Here is a 23,844-nt window from a genome sequence, read left to right on the forward strand (position 1 = left end):
AACGCCTCTATTACCCTTATTTTAAAACCTGGTATTCCTAAGGAGGCCTGTGGGTCATATAGGCCTATTTCTATATTAAATGTGGATTATAAAATCTTCACCACAGTTTTGTCAACTAGGCTGGCCTCGATTGCCCCTTCTTTTCTTCATTCTGACCAGAAGGGCTTCCTGAAAGGAAGACAACTCTATGAATTGACATATGATTTAATCGGCGCAATGGATATGGCAATAGCTAGCAATCTTCCGTTGCCCGCCCTCACGCTGTATGCAACCAAGGCCTTCGACAGAGTTAACTGGGTGTACCTGTCGGAGTCCTTGGTCGAATTCGGCATGGGTGAGGGGTTTCGCCAGGCGGTAAGCTTGCTGTATAATAATCCATCTGCGCGCCTACTAGTTAATGGAGACCTGTCGGACCCTTTTTCTATCTCTAGGGGGACCCGGCAGGGATGCCCGTTCTCCCCCCTGCTTTTCGATTTTTATATCGAACCCTTCGCGCAACAACTGAGGGAGGAGGTTACCGTCAAACCATTTTTCTATCAGGGGTGGATGAGGAAGGTAGCACTATACACCGATGATGTGCTTATTTGGACATCAGAGGTTACCACCGCACTCCCGGCTATCCTGAGATTGGCTTATATATTTGGGCAAATGTCGGATATGAGATCAATGCGGCAAAGACCGAAATGCTGATCTGGAATGATGATGACAGAGTTTCAGGCAGGCATCTCAATGCGATACTTGGGCTTGACGATTGTGAAGGACATTAATAAACTTGCCCAGGTTAACTTATCAGTAGTTGTTAAAGAATGCCGTAAGCTTCTCCAATCATGGTCGCACCTGCCACTTTCATTATTAGGAAGGGTCAACCTTATTAAAATGACGATCCTACCCAAAATGTCCTTTTTATTTAATACTATTCCCTTATATTTTGATCAAGTTATCTTAACTAAGTTTCAGTCTAACATTACAATTACATCTTTTATCTGGAATAACAATCTCCCAAGAATAGCATGGAAAAAATTACGACGGCGAAGGGATAAGGGGGGCCTGGCGCCTCCAGACTTGAAGATTTATGCATGGGCCTTCCAACTATCCCATTCCCGAATGTTGCTGAAAATGCCCACAGATTCTGGGGTGGGCCCAATGTTTGCAGCTATGTTGGATGGGGAAAGTGTTAATCACTCGGGCTTTCTTTTTAAATTTGGTAATCCCAAGTTTAAAAAAAAAATCAAACTAAAGGTTCTACAAGGTCTTGCAAGAACATGGGCCGAAGTTATAAAATCTACAAAGCAAGGTTACCTTTGTGAAAAAACACCGTTGTGGGGGCTACCTGAAAGCCCTGCTTGGCTTGAAGACAGTTTAGCTATTCCTTTGAGAGAGGCAGGCCTGGAAGTTTGGGGAGACCTCTTTTATGAGGGGGATCTCCTCTTGTGGGAACATCTGCAGGCCAAGATGGGCCCCAATCTCTCACGGTTCAAATATTTGCAAATGGCTAGCTGGACTCAAGCTTATAAAACCTCTTCCGCTAATAGGAGCAAGTCCAGACTTGGAGGACACAGTCCACTGGTGTCTAACCTGGTAAACCTCGGTCCAGCTAAAAAAGAGGTATCCAAGTGGTATAATCTTATACTGGATGAGTCGGATGGTGACTTCGTTCTGCCGGAGTCGCTGTGGGGCTCTTCACTGACGGACCACAATTTACAGGATCTTTGGTCGGCTTCATTTGGACTCTTGTGGAACATTGTGAAGCCTTCTTGGCTATGCAGGAACCACATCTTCACCCTGCATAGGGCATATTATTCCCCTCTTAGGCTGTCTAAATTTTCCGAAGGCGATTCAATGTCTTGTGCTAAGTGCGGGCTTGTTGCAGCATCAGATGAACATATGTTTTTCGAATGCCCTCGCTTAGTCACATCTTGGGAGGAGATTGGCAATTCCCTCACAGCATCATTGGGAGCCTCTGTCACCATAGACTTATCTCTTGTGATATTTGGCGTCCTGCAGGCAATTGAAGGACTCTTCATCTCCTACCTTTAGGGACTGGCAAGTTTCAGTCCTGCAGACCTCACGCACTGATTTGGCCAGGTCGGGCAACCAGAGCAAAAGGGCTTTTTGGCATTTATTATCATGGGTCCATTGATTTGACCGGGGTTTTTTTTTTCCCAGGTCCAATGATTGATCTGCTATGGTGCCCCTGTTGCATGCACCATCGGTGCAGCCGATACCCGGTCTTAGTCCGGCCCGATTTAGCTGTCACCTACACCAAGGTTTACCGTAGCTGGGTAAATGGTGGACTCTGTGCCTCTCCGGAACGCTGATGACAGCTGAGGGATGGATGGCCCCCACTATGCTTGTGTCCCTTCCAGTTTTCTGATAAACTGAGACAGCTAATCTCTGTTAATCCATTTTGGCATTACGTCTACATGGTGGTTATGAGGACAAAAAAATAAAAATAAAAATAAAAAATAATTAATTAAAAATAAAATACTTTCCATCCTTTACCTCCATAAACGCCACAACCCGCAAAAAACATTTACATAAAAACTGTATAATACAATTATCACAATTAAATATCAATTAAATAAATAATAATTACAATATCATCATTCATTTATTATAATTAAATTACTTCCCACCCTATACCCCTATAACCCCACAAGCCGCTAAAAAACAAAAAAACACAAAGTTTAATCTAATTAAATTTCATAACTACTAAAAATGTAACTAATATTGTAAGAAACACAACCAATAATTAAACAAACAAATACATTTAAAATATATACAAATAAACATAAGAAAAATAATAAATGATACTTTAAACAACCATCTTTTTACAAATTATATTAATGACATATATTTTTAAAATCGATATTACCTACCTACAAATCGCTATCCTTGACAATGATATTCTTGCACTCAATATGTCTATTCCACAATATTTTTCACTTGATACGACAGTAGTTAAAAAAAAATTCTTCGACCATTTAATTACATTATTATCTCAGAAATATGTGGACCTGGATGTTGTTCTCATTCAATTGTCTTGTTTGCTTGACACATGTCAACGCCTATGCGTACAGCTCATTCACTGTCCTTTTTGGGTACTACCACTAGGGGATAAATCCAGGGCAATAATGTCATGCTTAACTAATGATTCAAGTTCTTTTCAACATCTTCTTGTAAATGAAGAGCAATTTGTCTATGTCTCTGAGTAACAGGACAGACATTTTCATTGATATGCAACTTTACTTTCATAGTATTAATTTTTCCTAAACCATGAAACATTATAGGGAATTGGCTTACTATTTCATGATGAGCATTCATATTGTAATTCACCGATATCAGTCCCATATTAGGACCTGTATTGAAACTGAGTAGACAGGCACTTGAGCTGGTATGATGAAGCACATGGATGGGTTCTTGTACCTTCTTTTTCTTGAGTTTCATTGTTACTACCAGTGAATCTTGCCTTTTTATGGGCTTCGATGCAGCCCAAGTATACACTTTGGTTTTAAATGACATAGGTCATGGCAATGGAGATAATTCATAGTATTACTCTTCAGACATTATTTTTATTGATGCACCACTGTCGACGATAAAAGGTACTGAGCAACCATTCATTTTCAATGTAATCTTTGTACAATGTTTGTATGACTTTTATTCTTTGGCATGTCGATTTTTCTTTGACCGAAATTATTCCTCATATGCGGCTAGTCCGACATGTGCACATTTCTCTGGGGTAAACATCGACATGGCACAACCACCTTCCTCACTTTCAGTTGATATTGAGGTTGAAGTACTGTTAGACGATGATTTAGATGACAATCAACTTCGTTCAGTGTGAATGTGCCTCAATTGATGTTGCCACTGGGCCTTCTGGGTGTGCGTCAAACTGAATATTCTGGTGGTCATTTTGGCTTCACGCCAGGACCAACTAACATTTTGCTTCGCTTTACAAACTGTCACAAAATTGATCTGTTTCCCCACAGCCTTTCCATATATGTCCAATGGTGGGACATTTACCTTTGTGTGGAAATGGAAATCCACATCTAAAACATCACTTCTTTTTACGTGTAGACATCACTTTATGTCCATTAGTCTTTCATTTTGGCGTATTTTTTATACTCATGTCGTTTCACTTGGGGCACCTCCAACCTTCATGTCAACAGCTCGTCTTTCAGCACGCTCTTCAGCTCTGGCAGTCATCAACACTTGTTTCAGAGTAAGAGTTTCTCTCAGCATTTGTCGTCTGAATGAATCTGACAAGCATCCATCAATAACTCTAAGACACATAGCTTCTTCATCATTAAATTCATTGAACTTACAGTGTTTGATGAGTGTATCGAGTATCTCAAGTTTGGTACTTGATTGAACTTGAGATTCAACATTTCTTTAATCTGACGGTATGTGCTTTCTTCATCAGTTCACAGTAATTTCTTTATGACTTCTCGCACACCAGCACCAACAAGATTTGTGAGATAGAGATACTTGATCATCTTTTTGCTATCATTCTCTTCAAGTGCATCATTGAAATCATCAAATGTCTCTATCCACACTGCCCTCCACTGCCAGGGGCCGCATTCATTTGAGGACGGCCATCCATTGATAATGAGACCTTAGTTGCCAAACTCCAGGTAGTTCAAAATACTGCAGTCAGGCTTGTTCCCAATTGCCCTTCCGGCCTGGCTTCGGCTCCGTTGCTGAGGGAACTGAACTGGCTGCCAGTGAAGAATATATCCTGTTTTAAGATCTGCTGCCTTACCAATAATGCCCTAAAAGGGAAAGGCCCATTATATCTGCAACAAAAAATTAAAGCATACACACCGGGCAGTTGCCTAATATCTCGTGATAAAACCTTATTGTGAGTTCCTCGCATTCGTCTGACTCGCATTGGAGGAAAGGCTTTTTCCTATCTTGCTCCTTACTACTGCAACAAGCTTCCACTCCATGTTCGCACACATCTGAACTACTGTACATTTAGAAAACTAATCAAATGCTACCTATTCTGAACTCGTCTCTCCCTCCACTGATCACAGATTTCGGCAACAGTGCTGAGATGCCCCTAGGTGAGTTGTCCGCTATATTAAATATCAATAACATAACATAACATAACATTGGTAAATTCCCAACAGACAGCTGAGAAACCTAGATTTCGAAAAGCCAGGTGGCGGGGGTCATTTCGGGTCACCATTACCAAACTGTGGAATGACCTACCTACTCACATTGCGAGTATTTTCTCCCTTGCTGTATTTCACAAGCAGTTGAAAACATGATTATTCTCCCTTCTGTGATGAATAGGTCAAGTCTCCTCACTTATAGTTGCTCTTACTCTCTGCTAGCCCTTTGATATATTTGGGTATAATGTGCTCTATAGATTCTCAAAATACAAATACAAGCAGTCCATTTACTGCCGATATTTAGCTTTTTGGCTGTATCGAAAGGTGGTGATGGTGCCAGGAAGTTGGCAGCATGGTAATAAGTTATGGGAGTGGCTGACATTGAGGGTGGAGCTCTTTCTGCTATGGTTGTCTGTCCATTTGTGCCTGTGTCATTTGCTCTATTCTCAGGCCTTAAGATGAATAGGCCTCAGAATCATCATGGACGAACGTGGGAATTGTGACCTTCTCCTTTGTCTCCATCGGAGGTCCTTCACTGGTTGAAGACGTCTGGAGTTGTTCAGAGCCATCTCCTGGCACATTTGATGGTGTGCCACTTCAGGTATCGGACAGCTCTGTAAGCACAACACTTGTGCTTCTTCTTGGGTCTCCTCGCCCGGTGCTGAGGTTGTTAAGCTCCGCTTATGGAGGATCTGGTAAGTGCAATGATAATATATTTCTTTTTTTACTTATTCTCTCAGCCACCACTAAGGACCCTACCACCACCAAATCGCACCACCACCGTAACCATACTTGTATTGTGTCATTGCATATGTGTCTAAGGATAATCACAGCACTGGAAAATATACAGCATGCTGCGCTTTAAATCTCTAATCAACAAATGGAACTCTTTTTTTCTTGCTTGCACTGAGATCCACGGACGCCTTGATAGACACTGGGCACAAATGTCGTCTAGCTGATTTTAAACTGCAATTCAATGCACTTTCACTACTGCTGTATAGGATATATTGTATTGTACTACTGACTACTGCACATTGAAGTTTGTGACGAAATATAATGAGTGGACTGTGCTAAAGTATTTTGACAAAACAGTCAAAATAATTTTTTCATGGAGTGCTGAGGTATTTTGACAGTTCAGTCAAATACTGTTTGAGGGATATCAGTGATAATACTTTGAAAACATATTTACATATGTATATCGATGTTTTAACATTAGAACACATTTAGAGAAATTACGCTCCCATCAATGTTGAATTGAAAATGATTCCATTCAGGTCGAGTTTAAAGCGCTGAGGTTAAAAGGCTCCTAAATCTGAATGTGGCACACAGACATTTGCATGGGACATTCTCTGCAGAGGTCACCAAGAGGAGCATGGCTGGGCATTCTATGCTGCCAAAGTGTCTTAGGTGCACTAGCCACTTGCTTGTGACACAACGTTATATCACTCCCAAAACTGGCAACATTTTGACAGTTGCATCATTATATGAGATTATATTAAATCATTAAAAGTAATAGAAAAACATGAAAATCTCCCTTTTTAAAATCCTTATGTCACAATTTACTGCATTTTCCATTCCACTCAAGTCAGAAATAGCTGGTTTGCCAGGCACAGCTGCAGAGGATTTCTATCTTTCTATAAAATCATCATTTCACATGAGAACACCATACTTGTTGAAGAATCTCGAGTTGATCGTGTAGTTGTTTGTTTTAAAATGATCTTTCCTATTCAGGTTCTAATGGGCTGCATCAGCTGCACAGGGAAACTGCCCTCTGATGATGGATGCACATTACACTGGGTCTTTGACAATGGCTTGTTTTGGCAGAGCTTTGAGCACAGCTATATATTACTCCGCCAGTCACAAGCTGTGAGTAACAAATTGCACTCTAAATATAGATTACTTATTTGAGAAGGAGATCCATCGATTGACCTTTTCTTTTGTGCTTTGGAAAGCCAAAGCCGGCCGGCACTGATGTGCTTGCATGTATTAAGTCAATGCAGCCGAGTTCCTAATCACCTGTCAATAATTTGATTATGTTAAAATGCCTTTTACATGAATTCTCCCATCTGACTGTTTCTCTGACTGTTTTCTCGAACTGTAGCAAGGGGGAGAACGGGGAAAGAACTAGCCGTCCCTGCCTAAAGAGCAAACATTGATCAGAAAAATGGTTAGGGGTTCTGCCCACTTAACCCTCCCGTACCTGAGCAGGAGACATCCAAAGATGAAGAAGTAACAAAAAAAAGGTACTGAAGGGATCAATCCTTTTTTAATTTTCAAGCAAGAAACACCTAATTATCTTGCGATTCAAAAATAGAACATTGAAAACATATGTCGGTTAATTTATATACACAAATATGAGCGGACATCTAGGGAGGCACAACAAACAACAGTCTATATACAAATTATCACATATACATCATATACAAATATACAAAACATGTACAAAGCAATCATTTATCTGTACCCTAAATTCAACATATATATACACCAATTTACATAGATGCCTCCTCTTAACTTGCAATGGAGTGCACAAAAAATGGTAGTCCCGAAAGAGAAGCACCAAGGGGTTAGAACATCAACCCAATCTCTAATTATATAGGTGCATAACAGACAGAAATCAAATCTTTTTATCAGTAATAACAGGGGACTCCATTCAAAAAAGGTGTCGACGCAGTCGCGGTCGCGTTTCAGCCAGATGATGTAGGCTTCATCAGGACATGGGTACTCTAATTTCGGGGGCCCTGGCCGAGCCTAAAGCCGGTGGAACCGGCTAGTCCAAAGGACCACCCACAAGGGTGGTGTGGGGGCCACTTTCTTTTCCCAGGTACTGCAACTAATATCTTTATGTCTCAAGTGTGTCCGCTCAGATAAGGGTGGGCTCCAGAAAACACGTAGCTAGCAACACACGGTCTCACTAAATCCAGCAGGTGACACGAACAAACAATGTTCACCACGGCGTCAGTCACTTCACCGGAAAGCCGGAGAGCAAACATTGGCGCCCTAAGGTGTACAGCTCGCTTTCCATAGCAAGCCATGCACAAAACCCTCCATTAGAACTGATGGGGTGCAAAGGCAAATGAACAACACCGTCCTAAAGGCTAAAGAGTAAAATACCAGCTGTTAACATGTATAAAGACCTGACGGGAACCCAGCACACCTTACTACAATGCAGATGTTGAGCACTGATAAATTATCTGGCATTACCTATCCTAAATCCTCAGCTTTCTTTCACTGCCTACTTCCATATGCTGTTGATAATAGCAGTTCTTTACCCTACTATCTGTTTTACTTCCTCAACAAACATGACATCATTTGAATTACTTCACCCAATCACCCTTTACCATGTCCCCTTATCCTCCATTGCACCCAGAGTGGAGACCCCTTCCGAAACCTGAATAACACAGCATTAATTTCCCCGAGAAATCAAAAGAAGAGACTTCCACTTCCTGACCTACCCCTCTGTGATCTTCAAAAACAGCAAATGTGCAGGTTGCCAGACTTGATGTCTCTTAATGCTTTTGGAGGTGAGTAGTTTGGGCCGCTTTTTGAATAGACAGTAGGAGTGCGTTATAATAACGGTTAGTCTGCACTCGCATATGTATATTTGTGTGACTAATATATAAAAAGAAGAAAGAGGAATACAAGATGTTTAAGTATCCTCATGATTAATCCAAATCATATGTGTACTTTGGAGAGGTAACTGGCAAAAAGTGTGCATTTACACTTTTAAGAGATAACAAACTATCTGTGTTTGCTGATTTGTTTAATATTTTACTAATGACACTAATGTTGACGGGTTTTGCCATTTATGACTGTTTACGTATGCTCTGAAAGAATAACTTACTTACTTGTAGAAGGGTGCACATGATGTAACTTGTGCTTTGTTAATTTAGCCTAATTGTAGCCCTGAAATGTATTTTCACTGCATTTTTCAGATAACGTTTGAATTTGCATTTTGCTTGCACCGTGGAAGGTTGCACATATCTTGTGTACCACTGCAGGTAAACAAGGCTACATTATTTGAGAAATAGAGTTATAGTTCCTTGTAGATAGTGAGGCCCAAGTAGAAGAAATGCGGTAATGGATGGGGGACGAGTTCTCGTGGGAGAAGGAGATGGCACAAAGGACGTATGTAATACCCCAACATGTGAACATGTGGGTGGAGAATGGAAGCAGGAAGGTGCTGGAATAATGAATAAAATACTATAAACACTATGGGAGGTGCTTTAATTCAGTGACTGCTTATATGTAATATAGTTAGGGACAGCTGACACTTCTGCTTTAGGATGCCTTGAAGGTACAGACCTCATTTTCGGCTTTGTGGCTTCAAGCTACATGACCGAGCTTGGAGTACTTCTTAGAAGGTCTGCAACGGCTGACACCTTTTCTTTTTTCCTTTTTTGGTGAAACTTTTGTTAGGTTATGATTTTCACTTTAAGGTAATGTAAGAACAGTTATGAACTTATAGGGCTTATGCATGGAATTCTGATGCAATCCAATGTGCATGTTTGTCTTCTTATAAAATATGTTGAGGTGATAGAGTTAGTCATTTTCTTATTGTTATATTGTGTGAATCGCTTCCGAGGATTTGTTTTCAACCTCTTTACTTTGTATTTCTACACCATAATGCTTAGATGGGTGTACATTAATCAGTTTCAGAATTTGCAATAAACAAACTAACCTGAATTTTGTTGTCAACCTGAGTTCTTACTTAGTAGATTGAATACTTTGAAATTTAGAGAGATAGTGAAAGGAGTGTTTTCTTTATCGCTCATGCTGCATAACAAGAACCATCAACTGGATCATTGAGGTATACAGGTTCCAGCTTTTCCAGATGGTAGCTACAGAGAATGGTTCTGCACTTCAAGAAACTTAGAACCAAATCTAGACTAGCTTAAAGCCTTACTCGAGCATCCATAGTCTAGAGCATAAAATCGAGAATTTGAGGACAAGTGGACTGCGACTTAGGGTAAATCCAGTAGCGGCAGAGAAGTGAGTATTAGTCGGGTTGTGCATGTGTGATAGTTATGTGAGATTGTGAGGAAGACTTGGGTGTGTGATGTAATTGCAGAAATGTTGTGAGAGTCGTGTGAACGTGATGATAAGTTGTTGTTGAAGTTGTTATCGGGTCCGACATAGCCTAAGATCCCGGGCTATATAGTAAGGTGCAGATGACACCGGATTGTATTTGTCTGCTGTGTTTTGTTGGGTGCTTGATGTGAGATGGGGAACTTTGTGTGAATGGTACAATTCAGAATAGTGTGGTGGACCTATTTTCTCAGAAGGGTAGCTAAACTGATTCGGGGGATTCCCCGCTGGTCGAGGTTTCATTGTGAGACTGCATTATTGAGAGATTGAATTCTATTGATTCATTTAGAGGAGCAGACAATTGTCATTCAAAGAGAAAGTTTGTGTGTGTGTGTGCGAAGAAATTCTGAACGAAGGTGAGCTGCTGCGAGTAGTGAAAGTGACGTCAGATTGTACCACGCTGGGATAGGTTGCATCAAAAGTATTTAAATTTGAAGCCAAATTGTGTTTTGCTAACAAGAAAGGTAAAATGTTGCTGTGAACTTAGGATGGCTTTGCTACTGACTTGATTCTTTATGATGCTTTAATGATGGTTCACTTTCTTTTTCACCACTTGCAGGACCGTTCTTAGGGGCGACCAATACTTCTACATACATCTAGCTGTTGAGGTCTCTGTTGTTCTAATTCTGCAATATCTCTTATTATTTCCTCATATTATTTGATTGAATATGTAAAGTTTAATATGTAAAGTGGTCAGATGCTCTAGGGCCTAATATGCACTATATAAAATCCTCAATAAATAAATGTGCCTTTCCACAAATCGGCATAAAAGTTTCTCCCCAAAAATTTAATCCAATTGAATTTCTTCATAACAAGGTTTATCCAGATCTGCCAAGGAGAAAGGGAGAAAGGGATCTAAAAAAATACTCTTTCCATTTAACGCCCATAAGATTCTTTGCACTCCTTTACACAAAAAATAAAACAGCTTAATCGACTTTAAGGAAAGTTAGCATTAAGTGCTTACTACCCCTGATGAGGCATTGAAGTACTTTGTTGTGAGTAGCACGCTACTCCAGAACCCAGTATTAAAGTATTAAAGTTAAACAGTTAATAGAATTAGTAATATGCGCTTTCTTTTTCCTTTTGGATTAATTGTGGCAGGTTTGTTGAGTTTGCGCTTGTTAGATTTGGGGTCTCTAGTTGGCAGAGGTAGGTACCTTTTGTAGTGCATGAGCCACTTTAGTGGTCTGATGATCTTTGATGACCCTCGATCACCACCATTGTGTACTGACTTTAGTGTGCTATGTTACTTTAGCCTTAATGTAGGATGGTCTTGCATTAAAATAATCTTGCCAAAGAATAGAAGGTATGGGATGTCAAGGTGCAGTGTTGTTGGTGATGGTGCACACAGGTGCTCCATAGTGGATACTGAGGGATTAAGTGCATAGTGTTATTTGAGCTAGGTGAATTATGACTTTAGCCTATTGGCTTTGACGTGGTATAATAGCATTCTGCTTTCCAAGTAGTAGAGGCCTATGCTTGAGCAACTCCATATTCTAAACTGCAGCCATCTTCTGAGCCTCTGTAGGTGAGAGGTTATATTTTAGATTACATGTGTTGTTCACCGGCAGTGAACCAGAGCAGACCAGTTCTTATCAGGAGGAATGTGCCTTTTTCGCATTGGCGCCATAACAAAACGCTTGGCCAGCTGCTGTTGGGTGCTTGGTGTGGAAAGGTACAGGAATCTTGTGAGAAAGGTAGGCGGGTTCTTCCAGAAGCTTCGATAGAGGATAGCATTCTATATTAGAGAAAGGGGGTCCGAGAGAGGGTGAGATGCTGAGAGGCAGAGAGATGCAGAGATTCTGAGATGCTGAGAGCTGGAGAGATGCTGAGATGCTGGTCTGGTGTTTTGGCGGTCTGATGATACATCATGGTGCAGACGTGCAGTCGTGTTTGTGCAACAGAGAGTCCGGAAACAACCAGAGAGAGGGAAAGAGAGACGGACCCTTCTTCAGATGTCAAGATGCCTAAGATTATGGTGAGGTGTTCCATGTATATCTAACTTTATCTAACTATGCTTTTATTTTCAGGCTCTATGTATATGTACTGTGATGTTTAGTTATTTCTTTCTTTTGTCATCCTATTATCATGTAATAAAGAAACCCTAGAGCATATCATTTGTTTGCATTCCTTGTGAGGGAAGGTCGGGACCCTTTTTTTTCCCCAAGTACTTACAGAGGGATGGGCGATTCCCCTCTAATGGGTAATTGTTGATACGGGAGGGAAATCGGCTCCCATCAGGGATGTCTAAATTACATTGCTAGGAGGAGCATGTGCTGTGTACCCTCTTAGATTAGGAGGTGTTGTGAATTTCTGCGTACCCTCTTGGATTGGGAGGTGTTGTGACTTGTTGTTATTTGCGAGCTCCTCGGCAATGGTCTTATTTGTTGTCAGTGTTTATTCCTTTCTTGGGTAAGTATTGTGAAATGTGGTGTCTTTCTGGAACCTGAGAAAGGATGTGGTAAGTAATGACCTGGTGACTGACAGAAGCACCAAAACATACAGAGAAGTAGGTCATTACAATTTGGCGTAGTCGGTTTCAGGATATGAACGTTGATTTAAAAGGGAAAATATTGGGGTTTTTTTGCAATTGAAAGCAGACTCTCAGATATCAGTTGTTTTATTTGCATGGGGGTAGCCCATATGGTGTTCTGGCTCATAAGTGAGCTAATTGTGTTTAGTTGAACGAGAATTGCTGTGTGTTTAAATGTGTTTTCTATAAAGGGCTTGTGAATAGCTTTTTTACGTTAGGCAGAAAGGGCGGGATCCCTTTACAGTGTTCAGTAAAAAGAAATGCATTTAAAATGTGCGCAGCTGCACCATAAATGTAACATCTCAGAATATAACCCTGAAAGGTGGGATGATGTTTCAGACAGAGATAGTGGGATTATTTTTCATGTGTTCTTTAACGTGCAGCCACAATTTGAGCATTTGCCAAAAGAGCTGAAGGAAATGTTAATTGATGCCCAGTGTGAAGATATACCTTTGACAACAGACTTAAACGTGCATTATTTACATGTGAAAAATGTTACAGAAAATCTAGTCAGGTTGCCAATTGCACAGGCTGTTTTAATTAATTCTTCCGAAGAGAGAAACGATAAGAAGACCCGTGTTTTAGAATTAACGATCACCGGTTGTGGAGATAAATCAGACCTATCAGTGCACGATACATTTTGCTTTAAAAGAAAAATGCAAGCATATGATTTTGAAAGTGTACAACAGCAAATTGTGTGTGACTGGCTACTTCCAGGTTTTAAAAATGTATTTTGTGATTTTACTCAAAAGCATTGTGCCCATTTTAGCTACACTGAAGTGCAGGGACTTTTCAATTTAGATGCTGAACAAATGCCCATGACTATGTGCTTTTGTACACTAAAAGATACTGGACAGAACAGCGTGAGGGAAAATGTGATATGCTTATGGGAGGTCGCACTAGTAGTAAAATGGCCCATGTAGGCAGAAAAGCAGTTTGGTAGGATTTCACAGAATCAGGGTTGGTGACCCCAACAACTACTGTTTTAAATGATTTTATGTAGCTGGTGCACAAATGTGATAATTTTTTGCCCATGACAGTTGATTGTTACAAATTAAACAAACATATACCTTCTTTGACTGATGCTACCCCAGATATTACAGAAATGTAATGTGATGTTGTTATGCGACTTTTTAAGGTAGTCAATGTTTTATACATGATAGTTTAAATTTGCCTGAATTAGCTAAACAGAAGAGCAGAGCATTTAGAAATAGAACGCAGGATTTTGATGGAAGTCAAAAGAGGTTGAGTCTGTTTTTTGTCTTAGACGAAAGTAAGGTTTTTTTGACATCATGCTGTTCCATTTAAGAATGGAAAATTTCACAGCTTTTGGGTTGTGAACGGCTGGGAACTGACATGCTTTGACCTTCAGGAGATAACATGCATTCCACAGAGCCTCCTCTTTCCCGGGCTCTTTGTAAGGGAGGGGGGCGATCGCAGGAGCAGTCTCCGCTGCTTGTTATGTTTGGCGAGCACCCAATTCTTTCCGCGGAGAATCTGTGTGAGGGTGGGGTAATTCCACTCCTCTGGTTAGAAAGCTTCCCTCAATTAGAAGCGTAAGGAGGCTTGCAGAGGTACTACCTCCTTATGAGGAGAGAGACAGGGCAGACAGAGGTTGGCAGGCACTTCGCTCTTGGAATGTGAGCTCTTCGAAGGGAGGGTTTGCGAGGCAGAGCAGTCTGTCTCTGTTATGGTTGAAACTGAGCCAGCCCTGGGACGCGGACATCACTGGAAGGGAGGGGTTTGATAGCTAGGAATGAGAAATGAGTGAAGCTGGCTAACCCCAGCCCTTCTGGCTGTTCAAGAAAAAATTTGATTTTGCCCAAATAAACTTAGAGAATATAATGCAGGTAGCATTCTTAAGCTATTCCCCAGATCTAGAGGAGAGCTTTGCAGACAGAAATAAAAATATTGGACTTTGAGAGATGTAAAAAGAAAATTATGTGCTTTTGAATTGAAGTTTTTTTGTAAGATGAGTGATACGTGTTTAACGTTTCAGGTTGCCAGATCAGGCCGGGGTGCGTGTGGCCCTCCCCTTCTCCTTCCTTGTTTTTATGTTCGCTTGTTATTTTCATGTGAGTGGGCCACCCCCAACCCCCCCCCAAGCCTGGAGCCAGACCGGAGCGGACGGTGGTGTCTTATTGATGATGGCAGACGGGAGCTGATGATCTATGGAGAACCAGATCAGATGGGGTTCTTCCTTGCCGAGGGGATACTGAGGAAGTTGGATGCCAGAGAGCTGTCATCTACATAGATGGACTGCTTCTTTCTAAGCGAAGAAGGGATCAGCAGAGTGTTCTGCAATTGGAACTGTCCCCTTCGAGTGAGGCTGACTTTAAAAGCATGAGAGCTGTGTGTCTTTCGCACAAGAGAACTGCTTGTGCACCCTGACAAGAGACAGTGGTGTTTTTTGTTTTGCCTTTTTCACAGAAAAGAACACTTTTTTCCCATAGGGACTCTGTGCTGCACTTGGAGTAGATATTTTCTGAGCTACAGTTGGCTGCCTTGGCAGTAGAATTTGCAGTTTCATTATTAGAGGTTCAAATGACACATGCTGAATTATTTTTAGATATTTCACCTGAGTTCTTGTTTTAGGTAATGCAGTAAGTTTAAAAAGTACAAAAAGAGAAAAACAGTTAATTATGATCTGTTTTGAATTCAATGTTTTTGAGTAGTCACTTTAACACAAGAGTTATTGCTTATGTTTTTGATTCGGTGGTGCAGTTTTTACTCTTTCAAATATGGCCTACGGTCTTGCATATTTCACTCTGAAAATTTAGTTTTTTACAGTTTTGCCTTTAAATGAGATATGTAATGTTTCAATGTCAATCAGATCTTCAGTTAGGTTTTATTTAGTTGCTGGTTATTATGCATTGATACCGCTTTTATTGTTAACAAATACAGTGACCCAATGATGGTTTTGTTTTTCACTCATGATATTCAGTTGCTAGTTACTTTGCAATGATGCCAATTTTGCAGTTAAACGATGCAGTCATAGCTGTGCCTTTAGTTCAGTGATTTTATTTTTGATATATGTGAATGGTGATGTTCAAGGGCCAAGGGGTGTAATGTAGTGCATGAGCCACTTTAGTGGTCTGATGATCTTTGATGACCCTCGATCACCACCATTGTGTACTGACTTTAGTGTGCTATGTTACTTTAGCCTTAATGTAGGATGGTCTTGCATTGGAATAATCTTGCCAAAGAATAGAAGGTATGGGATGTCAAGGTGCAGTGTTGTTGGTGATGGTGCACACAGGTGCTCCATCGTGGATACTGAGGGATTAAGTGCATAGTGTTATTTGAGTTAGGTGAATTATGACTTTAGCCTATTGGCTTTGACGTGGTATAATAGCATTCTGCTTTCCAAGTAGTAGAGGCCTATGCTTGAGCAACTCCATATTCTAAACCGAAGCCATCTTCTGAGCCTCTGTAGGTGAGAGGTTATATTTTAGATTACATGTGTTGTTCACCGGCCGTGAACCAGTGCAGACCAGTTCTTATCAGGAGGAATGTGCCTTCTTCGCATTGGCGCCATAACAAAACGCTTGGGCAGCTGCTGTTGGGTGCTTGGTGTGGAAAGGTACAGGAATCTTGTGAGAAAGGTAGGCTGGTTCTTCCAGAAGCTTCGATAGAGGATAGCATTCAATATTAGAGAAAGGGGGTCCGAGAGAGGGTGAGATGCTGCGAGGCAGAGAGATGCAGAGATTCTGAGATGCTGAGCGCTGGAGAGATGCTGAGATGCTGGTCTGGTGTTTTGGTGGTCTGATGATACATCACGGTGCAGACGTGCAGTCGTGTTTGTGCAACAGAGAGTCCGGAACCAACCAGAGAGAGGTAAAGAGAGACGGACCCTTCTTCAGATGTCAAGATGCCTAAGATTATGGTGAGGTGTTCCATGTATATCTAACTTTATCTAACTATGCTTTTATTTTCAGGCTCTATGTATATGTACTGTGATGTTTAGTTATTTCTTTCTTTTGTCATCCTATTATCATGTAATAAAGAAACCCTAGAGCATATCATTTGTTTGCATTCCTTGTGAGGGAAGGTCGGGACCCTTTTTTTTTTTACCAAGTACTTACAGAGGGATGGGCTATTCCCCTCTAATGGGTAATTGTTGATACTGGAGGGAAATCAGCTCCCATCAGGGATGTCTAAATTACATTGCTAGGAGGAGCATGTGCTGTGTACCCTCTTAGATTAGGAGGTGTTGTGAATTTCTGCGTACCCTCTTGGATTGGGAGGGGTTGTGACTTGTTGTTATTTGCGAGCTCCTCGGCAATCAATCAATCAATCAATCAAGGACATTTATAGAGCGCACTACCTACCCGGAGGGTCTCAAGGCGCTTGGGGGGGGGGGGGGGGTGCCGCTACTGCTCGAACAGCCAGGTCTTGAGCTTCTTCCTGAAGGAGAGGTGGTCTTGGGTCAGGCGCAGGTCGGTCGGGAGGGAGTTCCAGGTCTTGGCGGCCAGGTGGGAGAAGGACCTTCCTCCTGTTGTCGTTCTTCGGATGCGGGGGACGGCGGCGAGGGCGTGGCTGGCTTATCGGAGGTGGCGTTTGGGAGCGTAGAAGTTGATGCGGTTGTTGAGGTAGCTCGGGCCTTGATCGTGTAGGGCTTTGTGTGCGTGGGTGAGGAGACGGAAGGTGATCCTTTTGTTGACGGGGAGCCAGTGCAGGTCTCTCAGATGTCCGGAGATGTGGCTGCGTCGGGGGATGTCGAGGATGAGTCTGGCTGAGGCGTTCTGGATCCGCTAGAGTCTCTTCTGGAGCTTGGCGGTGGTTCCGGCGTAGAGGGCGTTGCCGTAGTCCAGTCGGCTGGTGACGAGGGCCTGGGTGACCGTCTTCCTGGTCTCGATGGGGATCCACCGGAAGATCTTCCGTAGCATGCGCAGGATGTTGAAGCATGACGAGGAGACGGCGTTGACTTGTCTGGTCATGGAGAGGGAGGAGTCCAGGATGAAGCCCAGGTTGCGTGCGTGGTCTGTCGGTGTGGGTGCGGTGCCCAGGTCGGGGGGCCACCAGGAGTCGTCCCAGGCGGAGGGCGAGGAGCCCAGGATGAGGACTTCCGTCTTGTCTGAGTTCAGTTTCAGGCGGCTGGTCGTCATCCACTCGGCTACATCTTTCATCCCTTCGTGAAGGTTGGCTCTGGCAGCGGAGGGGTCGTTGGTCAGGGAGAGGATCAGCTGGGTGTCATCGGCGTAGGAGATGATGTTCAGGTTGTGTTGGCGTGCGATGGGCGCGAGGGGGCTCATGTAGACGTTGAAGAGGGTGGGGCTCAGCGAGGATCCTTGAGGGACGCCGCAGATGACTTCGGTGGCCTCTGACTTGTACGGTGGTAGACGGACTCTCTGTGTTCTTCCGTCGAGGAAGGAGACGATCCATTCCAGTGGCTTCTCCTGAATTCCGACGTTGCTGAGGCGCTGCACTAGGGTGCGGCAATGGTCTTATTTGTTGTCAGTGTTTATTCCTTTCTTGGGTAAGTATTGTGAAATGTGGTGTCTTTCTGGAACCTGAGAAAGGATGTGGTAAGTAATGACCTGGTGACTGACAGAAGCACCAAAACATACAGAGAAGTAGGTCATTACACCTTTGACCAAATAGGGACCCTTGTGTCAAGTCTGGGTAAGGGGCTACACCTTCTAAAATAACCTCTACTCACCCCCTTGGTAGCTTGGCACGAGCAGGCAGGCTTATCTCAGAGGCAGTGTGTAAAGCATTTGTGAACACATACAGAAATACAGTGACAACACTACAGCTGGACACCATACAGATCGTATTATAATAATAAGTATTTTTATATAGACTTAACACAAGAACAAAAACGACAAAAATCCACAATACTATACTGAAAAATACACTTAATAATGGTAGAAAATAGCTCAGTTCTCTCAAGTTGTAAATGCGACACTTTACGCTGAAAGTACTTTGGCTGCGTAATGCAAAGCAAACAAAAGGGTCGCAGGGAAGGTGATGCATCGGTCAGTCTCTCAGAAGGCCCAGCATAACAGCAGGCACTTCAATTCCCAGGAAGGGAATTCAGGGGGAGCTGGTTGGTGAAGTCTTGTACCCCTGAGACTGCAGGCAGGAGGCAAGCTCAAGTTCAAGCCCTTGGAGATTCTTCTTCAAGTTGATGAAAAGCACACAAAGTCCTCTTCTACTTTCTTTGGCAATGAAGCACCCACTGCAGGCCAACCCCAAACACACAGCACAGGGGTAGTCTCCTCTTTCAGCTTCCTGGTTCTTCTCCTCCGCAAAGGTTTGTCTTGATTCCTAGAAGTGATCTAAAGTTCTGGGGTCTGGGTCCCCCCTTTTATACACCAAAATCCTTTGTCCCTGAAGGCAGAGAGTGTCTGTACTTAGTCCAAACCAGTTCTGGTCAGTCCTGGAGCACTTCGTTTACAGGACTCCTTCTTCCCTTTGACAGTGTGGGCCAGGGTCATCAGACGGTGTGTCTGATGACCCTGGCCCACACTGTCAAAGGAGGTGGAGCCAGCATTGTGGATGGCAGGCACTGCCCTATTCAGGTCCCAGGTGCTCCTCTCCCACCACTCTACATGCAGATGGGTCGATTTAGCTCTGTGCTGGCTCACCCTGTCTCCTGGAGCGCCCCAGTCCCTGTCACTCAAACACCAGACAAGAAATACACAACCTAGCAGAGGCAGGCTTGGAGTGTTAGGCAAGAAAATACCTACTTTCTAAAAATGGTATGATACAGAATGTTAGAATTAACTTCACTAAAAGATGTGTTTTATCATTCTGAGTTCAGGCATAGTAAACTTGAATTTCCACCTAGTTCCCTGAGTCAGTTAGGATTTTAAGATGTTATAATCAAACTGCCCATTCTGGCCTATGGGGAACCGGTAGCCTTGCAGTAGTGAAAAACAAAAATGACTGTAATTCACTATCAGGACATCCCACACACCTCATGGACATGTCCTACCTTTTACATACAATGCACCCTGCCCGTGGGCCTACCTTAGTGGTGACTAATATGTAGAAAAGGGAAGGTTTAGGGTGGGTGTACTTGCCCAGTCAGCATGGCAGTACCAGACTGCACACACTTTACAAGCTACTCCGGTGGGTGGCATAATCAGTGCTGCAAGCCCACCAGCAGCATTTGATTTAAAAGTCCTGGGCACACGCAGTGCACTGTACTAGGGTCTGACAAGTAAACCAAATAAGCCAAACATGGAGTCACTAATCCATACATCAATTTATAAAAGGGAGAGCATATGCACTTTAGCACTGATCAGCAGTGGTAAAGTGCCCAGAGTCATAAAACAGCCAACAGGTCAGAAAAAATACAGGAGGAAGGCAAAAAGTTCAGGGATGACCGACCCTGCAAAAAGGGTCAAGTCCAACAGCGCTCTTGAGGACTCATGCACTTAACAGTGCTTTGCAAGGGATAGAATAATGAAAGTCGATTCGAAAAGTGAAATCACGGGTTGTTATTGGGAGTAGTGAACATGTGTGCCTACTAGTTGGCTAAAGTGGAGAAAAGCATGGAGAAGTTCGAAAAGGATGTTTCTGAGTTCATAGTTGTCAGAAAGGTTTGGGATAAGTCAGAGAGAGGAGGGATGGGATAAGGTTTGACAATGATGTGTTTTTTTAACAAATAATTGAAACTGACCTGTGCATATATCAGAGACAGAAACACATATCCAAATTTGCAATGATATTGACGCATATATATATTCATGACACTAAGGGGCCTATTACGATGGCGGGCGGATCGCCACCGCCATCGTAATAGGCCCCTTAGTGTAGCCTTGAAAACCGCGGTCAGCTAATTATGGCGGTGATGACCGCGGCGGTGTGAAAATCCGTCTGCCGCTTTTCCCCCTGTAGCAATCCGCCCACTGGCCTGGTGGGTGGAGCTGGACCTTTAAAATGGTGCCATTGCCTAGTTTTTTCCGCCGTCCGGATTAGGATGCATGCAGAAGCCAGCTTTTCCGTGGCGGTCTCTCCGCTATGGAAAGGCTGGCAAGGATTGTGTTTGAGGGCCCGTTGCAGGCCCCCCTCATGTTGGAGAGTGTGGGTGCATGGGGGGTACCCATGGTACCCCCTACTTTTCACTGCACCAAGTGGCAGGCACAGTGCAGTGCCTGCCACATGGTGCAGTGAAATGCACAACATGCTCGTTTTCGCAATGCAGCAGTGCTTCTGTCAGCACCGCCCGCCACAATGTTAACGCTGCGGAATGCGACTGCTGTGGTAGCGGGTCCATCATATTTCAACGGGCGGGACCGCTGGAAGCATGGCGGTTGGATCAAATGACCCCCATGTGTGCGGCAATCACATCATAATACCATGGGGCGGGACCGCAGCACGCATGGTGGTCAGACCCAATCTACGCTACAGGGGTGGCCGGATAAAGTCAGACCGCCATCTTAATAGGCCCCTTAATGTTAGACCTGTCAGTCTAAGGGTGGTATTTCCCCAAACATTTTGCCTTCTCCACTCCTGTTTTGAGAATTAGTTTTTTTTGCCTTATGACTCTGTGTACTTCGCCACTGATAGCCAATGCTAAAGTGCTTTTGATCACTTCCTAAAACATGGTAACATTGCCTTGGCATATTTAGTTGACTTTTAAAGCACTAGTAAAGTGGCATACCATATACCCAGTACTGGTAAATTAAATACTACTAGTGGGCCTACAGCACTTTTTGTGCCACCCACTCAAGTAGTGATTAGTTCTAAACTGCCAATTCAACCTAGCTAAATATGCCCCTTGCCAGGCCTAAAACTCAATTTTTGAGATATACAAGTTGCCACTAAGGTAGTCTCTAAATAACTCATAGGCCAGGGTTCATTGTATTTAAATAGTTGGACATGTTTTTGTTTAAGTTTTACATGTCCTGGTAGCTAAAAACTCACAAATAGGTTTTACACTACTCTGAGGTCTACCTCTCCCATAGGATAACATTGGGTTACCTCATTACATTAAATAATTGATAACATTTGTTTGGGAACAGGTAGAAATGTAATGTTGGTGTCTATGAAAATTCTAATTTAAAATCCTCTTTAATGGGAAAGCCGGATATTAAGTCACACTTCAGAAAATGCTATTTTTAAAAAGTTGGCATTTTCTTGTCCAAGCCATTTGCTGCCTGCAACCTGTTCCTGGGTCATTACATGACTGACTAGGTGTAGTTGGCAGTTGGCCTTTGCATAGTCCTCCAGACAGCCATACAATAGAGGGACTACAGTTGGCAGGAAGGGCCATCTTAGCAGGATGAGAGGGCAGAGCTGTACACAGCCCCACTTGCACTTCAAAGACACTGGCTTAACTCACACACAAAGAACTTCACACTACCCTATTGTGACTGTAGACAATCAATGACATAACAATAAAGCAAAACACCAATACCCAGGAGTAGTGGTAATACTAATGTGATAAGTAATCTGACCTGTACATTGTTTGTATCTTGAAATTGCATTTGCCACGTCAAGGGAGCAGTAATGACTAATGCCTTTGGTATTGGGTTATAGTTTGCATGGCTGCTGTACAAGTTATAGATCATGTATCTAACCCTAGATAGCAACTTCTATTAGTTTTTGCTTTAAATCATAACCATAATTGCAATTTAAATGTGGTTTTAAGTAAATGTCCCTGTTTCTTGAAACTATATCTCAAGTTGTTATAATCAAAGCTAACCAGAATTACATTTTAACCTTGGTTTGCTCATATGTGCTTATAGTATTACAACACATTAGAATGTTAGAATAATAATCCCCCTAGAGCTGCTGTACTGAAAAGGCTCACTTGACACCTTACGTTCATGGACTAAATTGAAAAAAAAACGGTAATTTTGATTTTTATTTTTGCCTGATATGGTATGATAATATATGAATTGATGTTTGTATGCATGAAGGTTGCAACAGTGCTGTCATAGTGCAAAGCTCACCCAGTGCAATGAAATGTTGAAACCCAGTGAGAATGAATTTAACATATCCAGCAGAGCTGTCCATAATACAATTCAAAGAACCTTCTAAAGAACATGTCTCAAACGTGCAGAAGTGCCACTGCTATCCTACAGTTTTATATGTGACATTAAAAACACATCTAAGTATGCATAACTAAATCTTGGTTCACACCTGAGGTAGATATGTTTTTATTTGAGGCCACGTTTTTGAACTACACTCATAAGAATGTCGGTCGGACCACCACCGACGGCCTGCCCGACCGATAGACAGCCCTGTTGTCCAACCTGTGGTAAATAAATAAATAATACCCTATTTTTGACTAGGCTTATAGCATAACAGATAGCTCAATAAAATAAGAGTCAAGATTCGAGGTAGTAGGAGTTTCTGCAGGTTTATTACAGCATAAGGACAGGATCAGGACAACCTGCATAGAATGACCCAGCAGCTGCTGGGGCTTGGTCTGGGATGAGCGCGCTAACTTTTAATAATAATACATTGACTTATATACATAGCGCAAACACATAGCATTACATTGCAGTAGGCGTAGCAGTGGGTGGAGCAGAAGGCGTGACGCGTAGCAGTCGCGAAAGATAACAGTAAAAAGAGGTGTAACTGGGAGTATACATAGACATGTGATGCAAACGTAACAGAATATGTCATGAATGGGCGGAAACATAGGAGGGGGCTACCTAAGGAGCCGGGACCTCTAACCTAATGGTGCGCGAAAACTGGCAATGACGTGTTACTAGGAGAAGCTGGGGGCTACGAACTCTGTGCTAGGAGCAGAGACTAGAGTCTGGAGGGTCGGAGCGACATGTACCTAAACCCTATCTGGTATCTAATGTTTAGGGAACATGTTGATATAAACTAGAAGTCATGAGGGGAAAAGCTAACTTGATTCTAAGACTGGACCATGCATTATTCTACATGTAGTGCGTGATGAAGAATATTAAATGACCATTAATACAGTATTTCTCTAACGTGGAGCCGAGAAGGCTAGACAATGACGGAAACTATTGATGCAGTTCAGTAGCTTAGGAATGCAGAAGAGGAGGACTGAACTGATAGCTGGAATCATAACATACTCTTGGCAGACTCAGAGGCAGAGCCAAGCTGCACCGGGCACTGCGAGGCAGGAAGTAAGTGAAGGGTCGAGGATACAGGTGGGGGCTGTAT

The sequence above is a fragment of the Lissotriton helveticus genome, chromosome 2_1, assembly GCF_964261635.1.
Source record: "Lissotriton helveticus chromosome 2_1, aLisHel1.1, whole genome shotgun sequence".
Lineage (NCBI taxonomy): Eukaryota > Metazoa > Chordata > Amphibia > Caudata > Salamandridae > Lissotriton > Lissotriton helveticus.